The sequence below is a fragment of the Mchenga conophoros genome, linkage group LG11 (assembly GCF_057382185.1).
Source record: "Mchenga conophoros isolate Kocher_MC1m ecotype Shallow Benthic linkage group LG11, M_conophoros_male_GT1.1, whole genome shotgun sequence".
NCBI lineage: Eukaryota > Metazoa > Chordata > Actinopteri > Cichliformes > Cichlidae > Mchenga > Mchenga conophoros.
The window spans coordinates 18,718,940-18,728,412 of record NC_140536.1 but is presented as its reverse complement, the minus strand read 5'-3'; the positions used below and the strand labels follow the sequence as shown (position 1 = coordinate 18,728,412).

At 40.9% G+C, this 9,473-nt stretch overlaps 1 protein-coding gene across 8 annotated transcripts in view; it reads left to right on the top strand.

The window, feature by feature from the left end:
• The first annotated feature begins 2,993 nt into the window (after positions 1-2,993).
• mef2d (myocyte enhancer factor 2d) overlaps positions 2,994-9,473 on the top strand; it is a 104,985-nt gene continuing 98,505 nt past the window's right edge. For all 8 annotated transcript variants that reach the window (XM_085291282.1, XM_085291280.1, XM_085291283.1 and 5 more), the window contains exon 1: positions 2,994-3,193. The gene's annotated coding sequence lies outside the window, so the exon portion shown is untranslated. The remainder of the gene's footprint in view (positions 3,194-9,473) is intronic.

The window sequence follows — 9,473 nt, the reverse complement described above, 5'->3', positions numbered from 1 at the left end:
GGACTCAGTGAAACATGCTTCAGTGTTTTGCCTCACCAGTGCACCAACACCAATTTTCCACCCCTTTCATTTATAATAATGACAAAAATTACAATGACTAGCCTACCACCTTCCCATAAGTAACCTACTTACGGTCATTGGTGGCCACCTTGAAAGAAGAAGCCTACTACAGTACAAGTACAGTACAAGACAACGACATGCCTATATTAAAAATACATTGAAGCAACTCTGAACTATTGCTTATAGGTTGTAGCAATTAATTTAATTTAAGTTTTGTAGCTTTTCTCTCCTTTGAAGTTGTTTATACAAGCTTTCTAACACATGTTAAACCTGGTGCAGGGATTTACTTCCATTCACACCTCAGAACATCAGTGAAACCCACTTCAGTTCCTCCTAAAGGTGAGGTTGAGATAACAGCTGTGTGCAGATCAGCCACGTTTTTTCCAACACCAGAGTGAGAAAACTGTTTTTCATGTACGACTACTGTCTAAAATATCAGTGCATGCTGCAACAGCAATTTGTCTTCCCTGCAAAATATAATCTACCACAGACCAAAAATAGATAAAAAACAGCCACAGAGAGGTACTGCATGAAGATAACATTTAACACCGGACTAGTGCTCAGTAGCCAGTTTGTTCAGCTTTTCTCAGTGTATGTGTATGTGATGCAGGTCTCTTTGTGCTTCATCTGTTTAGTGCTCTATATATGATCTCAAATGAATTATCGAATGAATTACAGTTAACAGGGCCTCGTGTAGCATCTTTGCTTCAACAGGGGGCGCCAAGCTAAAGGTACAAGTTGGATTGAATGAAAAGCTCTTACTTCTATTATTGTGAGAAGAAAAAGTCCCCACAAAAGCAGTTTATGCTGCTACAATGGAATCTGTGCAATCCAACAACGACAAAGTTAAACTTCTAAATAATGCAGTAACTTATATGTCAGCAGGATCAGTAGCTTTGATTATGCCACTTGTACTGCCTGACATTGTTTGCTGTCATTTTTCCCGTGGCATTTCGCTGACCCCGGGGGCGAGCAGCTGACCGCTGGACTACCCAGCTGTAAGAGAGGAGGACAGCGGGACGTCCATCTGACTACTGCAATTCTCCTCTGAAAAACCCCACCGTATAAGCCTCTTATGTAAAGCAGAAAACACTGGGTAATCTCTCTCTCTGTCACTCCCTCTCTTAGTGTCTGAGCTGTTGTCACTATACTGCTACTAGTGTTTGTTAATTCATCACTTTGGTTCTTCCTTATTCAACTTTATCAGTAACAAGGAAATCTTATCTTCATCTTAAGATTTGTGATGTTGTATAATAAGCTTTACCAGCTATTCGGCCTTACTTTCCCTCAGTATGTTTTTATGTGAAATATTGTTGCTCAACATCAGCAAGTTTCACTGAGATAAAACACTGCAAACTAGAAGATTCCTGAACACAAATTCCTTCCCCTTGTGGGAAGCATTTCCATCTTGCTGCTGTGTGAGAGAAGTCAGCTGTCCACTCCCTGCTGTGTGCTGCTGTTGTCATATGTGGCATTACCATGCAATGTGACAGTGTAGTCCAGATTGTGTGGCACATTCCCTCTGCATGACGCCCACACATCACATTCAGGTGTGGGCCCGTGTACAGGAATACACTCACACACTCTTGGCATGCAGATGGTATATGCTGGTATGCTACATCATATGTTTTGTTCATCTTCAGTTCTTTTTTGTTATTCTATTTTAAATTATTTTACCTGACATTCCACTGATTTATTAAATGCTGGAAAGTAACAAATTACATTCATCCCAATATTTAGAGAAGTATTATTTCTTGCCAAGTACTTTATATTTCGCCCGGACTACATTTTAATGAACATTTTAGCTGTCAGTTACTTTGCAGGCATTTTGCAGATTTTTTATTAGTTTGTATGACACAGAAAATTCATCAAAGTGGGTCTTTTTTTAAAAGTCTATTTTCTACGTCTCTAAGTCGGACTTTATTCCATTTTATAATTTCACGGGTATTAAAAAGTTACTGACAAACCGCTGAACTAACTTTACAGGACCGTGACGTCACCTTTTGTAGTCGTAACGCTATCTCATGCACGAGCCTTATTAGCCGACTTCTCGAAGCCAAGCCATTTGCGCCGTGCTGACGTAACGTGACGTGGTCTAACGCACACACGCCGTTGAAATTGGAAAGAGTAAAATGTTTTAACATAGAAAGAAAGAAGTCTAATCGGGAGGGTGCAAAAGTAATCTTCATGCAGGTGTTTCTCCCGCTGCTCCGCCACAAGCGCCAACTGACTACATGTGTCAAGGTAACGTCCCTATGTCCCCACTGTAAACATCGTGTTCCTCCGCCAAGAACGGTTAAGTAGGGCGGCGGAAAGTTACTGAACCCCACTCGGTGGACACCCAGTACAAACACAACTTTTCCACGCGGAAATCAAATAGTTAATTTTTATTCATTTAATTGCAACATGTATAATAGGACTGCCTATGCGAATAGAACAAATAAAGGACGTAGCCTAACATTTATCCAGGGACTGGATATTGAAAAGAGGCAGTATTTTGGCCTTTCTAGGTAAATGTACAACCTAAACATCTATTGTGCGAGAGAAAAAGATGGCACTCGATAATTTAAAACGTTTGTTTTTATTCGTTTCCCCGCGAAAATTATACGAAAATCTCCTAAATGGTGGGAGATCTGGGAAAGGGGGGAATTCAAAGCAACTAAAGCAAGAATTAAAAAACAATCAAAATATGCTTAAGTCGCATAAGCTCCAATTTTCCGGTTAATGTAGCCCACAATAACAAGCAGTGAGAGTGTCTTTGCTCTCAAAACAAGACAAGCGGAGGGATATAAACTCTTAACACATGATGTCGCCATCAGCCCTTCCTACTTCTCAGCTCACCTTCCAGTAACTCCGCACCGACAATTTCATTGGTCGAGGCATCGCGGACAGCCGCCCCCCATTGGTCGCGCACCTGTCAATCTTAAAGCAATGCCACTCAGGATAGATTAGGCACCATTTGCCATAACTAAATAGTTACATTGTACATCAAGTAGGAAGAATTGTTTTAATTGGTAGTCCACCGCGCTCGGCGGAGAGTTCATCTTCGTCCAAACCGCCTGAACGCGTTGAATGCAACGAAGTGTAACGCTTGAATCTCCCGTCTCATCCAACAGATGTGGACACTGCCCGGGTAAGTCACTCTTTACCAGCTTGTGTCCGCATTTCACGTTTGCCTCATTTTTTTCCTGCCTCTTCCTGTGTTTGGGCAGTTCTGGCAACTGCGTGTCCAGTCGCCGTGTTGTTTGTTGTTGTGGTGTTTGCATGTTTGTGTCGGAGTTGAAAAACTGCCACAGAGCCGTGGTTGTGGTAACTCTGAGGAGGATGTGCACGGTGCTCGTGTAAAACCTCCCAAGTGTCTGTCAGTGTTTGTATCAAGAAAACAGTTCTTCGTGTAGTTTGCTAAGTTAATGCCAGTGCCACAGTCAGAGCTCACTTCTCACTGCGTGCTCGCACGTTTCAGTCCCACAGACCTTCAGTAAACAGCATCTCTCAGCTGGTGGATTTGAGCGTTGTGCGCAACAGTAATAACACTCCATTAAGAGCTGTCAGAAACGATTTACGACAAGTGTCAGCCGGGTTTTGACGTGATTTCTCTTCATTTCTTCAAAGCAATTTCATTCCATGAAAAGAACGCATGTTTAGTTTATTGGCAACTTTTATTGCGCCATCAATTTCGTTTACGTGTTAAATGACAGGTTTACATTGCGGAGAAAGTGGGCAGATGAAGAGAGAAGAGCGCAGTTTTTGCTCTAGGAAAACTGTAGTGATTGGTGAAATTGTGTTTCTTTATCAAAAACCACATCGGACGCTTTCCCTCATATCCTTTAAGCTATCGCGGCTGTTGAATTATTTTATGTCTCTTTCATGAGCCCATTTCCGACAATTGTGCTCTCATTGCCGTGCGTAATTGCTTCTCTCCCGGGAGAGAGTGCCATCAAACTTCTAATTTCCCCCTGAAACCCGGAAACCATTTTACTCGTGGAAGCAGCCTGTAATGATGGCATCAATAAACCCAAATAAAGCTGCTGTCAAGTCAGCTCTGAGTTTTGCTTGAAATCAGAAGGGGCCCGTCTGCCTTCTTTTCCCACGCACAGCATCTCAGAGAGGCAGGTGATTGGGATTAGAGGGCAGCAAGACAATGAGAATATGTCCCTAGAGACGAGTCTGGCATGTCAGGAGGCAGGAGGAACAGTTATCTATTACATCATTATCTAGTGCAGCAGAGGAATGCACCGCAACACTGGCAGATGAGCGGTTCAACAATGCCTGCAGGTAAAGTCCAGATTGCCAAAAAGGTGTCAGTGGCTCTCCAGGGAGCCAGTCCAGGTAAGGGTGCTAGCGAGCGTTGCAGCAGCCAGAGGAGAACAGATTAGGTGTTCTCTGTGAGTCTTTGTCAGTAGGGCATGTTCGCCTTAGAAGCTTACACCACAGATGAGTGTTTGTCCTGATAAGACAGGTAATATGGAGATGGAGGGCAGAACTGACTGTGGGCATTAAACCACTGATGAATATATAAAAGTATCACGAATTGCAACTAAATTCCTCATTTCAAGTAACATCAAATCAGAAAGCTAAAAAAATATATATATAAAAAAAACCTTGTTAAAATTCACAGAAGAATTTGCTTATTTACTACTTAAGACCGAAAATAGATTTTATCTTGTTTTTTAATCTTAATATGAACATGTCGTGCATCAAGACATGAAAGTTAAGTTCTAAGAAGTAACAAATTACAACTCTCAAGTGAAATCAGTCTTCAAAACAGAGTCAGAACGTCATCCAGAAAACTGGACCTGCCAACATCAGATCTTCTCCTGGTCTCCCTCAGCTTTCCTTTGGTCTAACATCTTAAATGTGATAGCTGCCTGAAAGTTTGCCGCTGTTTTGAAGCTGCCAGTATCCCAGTTTAATTCTCTAGTATAGTTTAAGTCTAAGACGTAAAGGTGGTCACAGGTTTGGGTGTAACTGCAGCATCCCAAGCTTAACACCTGTATTGTATGCTGTTCTCCCCCAATCTCTAGCTTAGGTTTTGTACTAAAAACACTAACGTTTACATCAGCCATATCTTTTTAAAAAGATATGTGAGTAAAATCTGAAGTTGGACTGATTGAAAGAAATGCTTTTTGTGTTTCTGACATTATCAAAATGTCCAGGCAGCGATTATCCCCCTTACTAATGCATCACCTTATCTCTCTTATCCTTTTACTTCCATGCGAGATTGTGAGGTGTGACCCTGCTGGCTGTAATCCTGATTCTGACATTATCAGAGGTCCTATATAAAACATTGCCATCTCCTTCAGAAGTTTATTCCACTGCTGCACTCTGGTGCACCTTTAAAAGGAGGCAAAATAGTTGCTCTTAGGTGTGCAATAGAGTCTCAAAGTACTCTCCCCTATGCTTGTGTGGCCATATAGGAATACAACCCATGAATTGAGCAAAATTTATTTTGTAACCGGACTTGTTCAATGAAAAGAGGCTTATGCTTCAGATAACTTACAGTATAGGCTCAACTGTCATAATGGGCTTTTGTGTCCCTGAGAACTGTGACTGCCGGCAAATCTGTACATAGCTCTCATTCCCAGTCAAAACACCATCCAAGCTAGGATAGAACTTACAGAGATGACTTTTATCGTTGAAATGAATTATCTTGAAATAAATTTTGCTGAATCCAAATTAAGAGTTGAGATTGAGAACATGGGGAAAAACAAAACGAACAAAACCAGGTTTGGTTGAGGTTTTCCATGCCAGAGCTCTACCATGTGCTCCCATCGTGTGCTCTGTTGGACACAGTCAAAACACAGTGGGGGGAGTGTGCCCCCTCCTTCTCTTTGCTTCTGCAAATTTGAGGAAGTACAATCATTCTCTCCTGGTGCAGCTTCCTGCTGAACTGCAAACACAGGCAGTCAGCCGGCGCATTTTCCAGACATTGCAGAGATTGTCGGTGTCTGTCAGAAGCACAGTGACATAGCTGAACGTGTTTAAATACACAGCCCTGTGGTTTCTTGTGTGTACAGCATTTAAACATTCAGTTTGATGGCTTCGTAGGACGTGTCCTTATATGTATCAACGCATGCAATTGCATTAATGCTGAGGCTGCTGATTGTTTTTTCATACTTAACTAAAAAAAAAAGTTTAGTTAAGTGTTTGAAAATTGTGAATTGGCCAAATAATAAATTAATTTAAAATGTTAATTTAATTTTCAATATGAGAAGCTGCAAATCCTCCCTTTGGAGAAGCTGTGAGAAGAAAATGTTTTGATGATAAATGACTGAACCGACTGAGTTATTCATTAATTTCATTTGAATTTAGTCAGCTAATTAGTTCATGTTAGGGCTGGGGTTGGACGACGTGTTAAAACTCTCCAACCTGCCGCTGTCAATCCAACAACTGGTGATAGCTGGCATGTTTGTGGACTTCCACACAGCGCTTTGCTCTGCAGTGCTCAACATTGACCAGCTCCAGCTCTCAACAGCTCTCCATTGGTGAATCTTACATGAGGCTCAAAAGCAGCAGTTCACATCTTCTACAGGGGACCATCTTCAGCAACTGGTCTTTTAATTATTGAATATTTACTTATTTTAATTATCAAGGAAGCAGAACACTCAAAAGTAAAATAAACTTGGCAAAAATCTTAAAAAAAAACATTCAATGTTATTTTAATATATAAATTTATGTTTTGCATTGAACCACTGTGGTACTGATGTTACGTGTTATATTCTTTCTTATCTCTTGGACATAGAAAAGGCCTCTAAAGTTTAATTCTAGCAAATGCATAAATGAAGCAAGCCACCTGCTAAAGACACTAGTGCGCACGTAAGGATTATGTGTTGAAATAGTCAGCAGCAACCTTTTTAATAAATGACTCACGCTAGGCGGATTATTTTTTTCAAAATGATAAGCAACGTCAAAGGTTGTTGACAGACCTGCCTGTCATATGTAATTCCTGTGTAATTACCTCTAGGACCAGCCTGTTGAAACAATAAGAATGCCTAACCGATTGAACCTCACCTCTTTCTGCGGAGTTAAATGTTTTTTTCCCCTGATCAACTGGCCAGTCAACTCAATCTAGAAGTTATTTAACATTCAGTTCGTTAACATCAAAGGGGTGTGACTAGTGGAATAATTCACAGTATAATGAAATCAAGAGATGTTATCTAACGATGCCATCACAGTTTTATGAAGAAAGAATAAAATGCCTCTTAAAAGGAATGAGTTCTGTATTTAATCATTCATCAGTGCTCTGGTTTCCTTTTCACCACTCTCTGCCATTTATCCAGAAGGACTCAGAAGGTTGACTAATTTGAAATCAGTACTAACCAGCAAGTTGGATAATGTTTGTTTACCTTGCCCCCATTTACCATGCCATGTGGAGATTTGAAGTAATAACTTTTTGTAATCTTTCCGAGCACTTTAAGGAGGCATGTTGGTCTTAAACTGCAGGAGGAGGCATGAAATGTCATTAAAGTGCTTAGAAAAAAAACCTTCTATTTACCAAGAATTGTAATGTGATATGACTAAAAAATGCACGAGGTACTAATGTTGCAAGTGTGTTTTCTTAAATTTATGTGGGTATTTAGATAATTGGGCTCTGGCAGTATGCCTGCTAGTTAATGTGCTAGTTAAACCTGATCATTAATTGAAGCAGCAGCTTTGATAAAATACGACCAAATTCTAACACTTCTTACCTACGTTGGGATAATGAAAGCTTAGACACTGTACCAGAGATTTGAATTAAACTAAGGAACAAGTGAGCAGCAGTGCATTTGTTCCCTGACAGATTTTCCAGAGCCCTCCATTAGTCAAGACCTTCCTGACTTTCATAGTGGAAAAGTCTGAGGTCTAATTTTCATTAATCAATTTGTTTGTTGGCTGGGCTGGGTATTGATGGGCTTTAATCACTGCTGAAGCCAAGGCCACATTAGCTAGTGAGAGCAGAAAATTACATCAGCATGCCGTGGAACTTAAAAACCCTGTTTTATATTTCAGCACCAAGGAAACTGAAGAGAAAAGAAATAAGAAAGTTGCTGAATAGAGGCAAGCTGTGCTACTGTAGCTACCATGTTGTGCAGGGCAAGTCACCTGCCATCTCATTGATTTGCCTGTTTACCCTTTCAACTCAGACTTGGCCTTGTATAATAGTAGTAAAGCATCTGTGTTGGGTATGTGTTTTCCCTGTGTTTTCACCCTCAGCTGACCCACGCTCTCATCCCACGATGGCGCAAAAGCCTTTCTTGTAGGTTGGGTTAGATAAGCGTCACCCCTTCACCGTTGTCAAACTGAAAGCCTTGCACCACAAGCCATGCTCCTTTTCAAACTGACGGAGCATTTCAGCAGAAAGGAGCAATTACTACCTGCTCTGGTCCTGTTGCTTTCATGGCCTCTTTTGTGTGCTGATTCCAGGGCAGATTCTATCCATGGCTGTTCCCACGCTGAGCAAGGAGAACAGGAAGAACTCAGCCGCACAGCAGGCCTCTGCCTTCTGCTATTATGGCCATGATTCAATCATTGCAGGGCAATGCTTTAGCCTGGCACATTGAAAGAGGAAAAAAAATGTCCTCACTCCCGCTCTGTTAATGGAACTTAAAGCCAAAGGTGTTTTTGTACCAAGAGGAGACCATCAGCCTTTTAATGTGGGAAGTAGCAGCAGCAAGCTTCACCTCACAATCCACTCTCCCCCTGCTGTGATTTTTAAAATGGCCTCCCTTCTGTGCTTGCAGCCAGAGAAGCCCCACGTGTAGTGGAGGAACCAGCCCAGGCGAGATTTGCCACTCCTCGCGCGGCTCATCGCGCCTACTGTTTGTTGTCTTTCCCCTGACCTCGAGTGGAAGAGTTCAGTGTGTTAGATTTTTAGATTTGATTTATTTTTAGTTATACATGCTCGGATTACAAGCAAAACAAAATAAATAGGACTTATCGAACAATGTTACATGACACGGATACAGTTTGCTGTTACTTGCGCTAAGTATTGCAAAAATCCATTTAACCAATCAAGCCAACATTTTCTTTGGCAATCTGGGGGCATCGATACTTGAAATACAATTTAGTGGTAGTAAATCGAAATTAAATCTACTGCAAAATTTCAAATCTGTGTGTATATCTCTCTGTAGTAATGCTGTGAAATATTTAAAATTGATTTTAACTTCACGAATGGAATACCAAAATAGCTTTTATTAAAGCGGAACATTTCCTGTCTACTAATGGAAGACCACGGGATGTGGCTGAAAGCACTGGAAAAAAACATGCGGACCCTGAGATAAGGCTTTTTGTTTGTTGTTGTTTTTTTTTGTCAAATTGCTATTGTCGTGGTTTGGAAAACAGCCTTTATGTGCAACTGACAAAGAATTTGAATTACAGAAAACTATCAATTGAACATTGCTGTATTTCTTAAAATGATTAAATAAAATCAGATA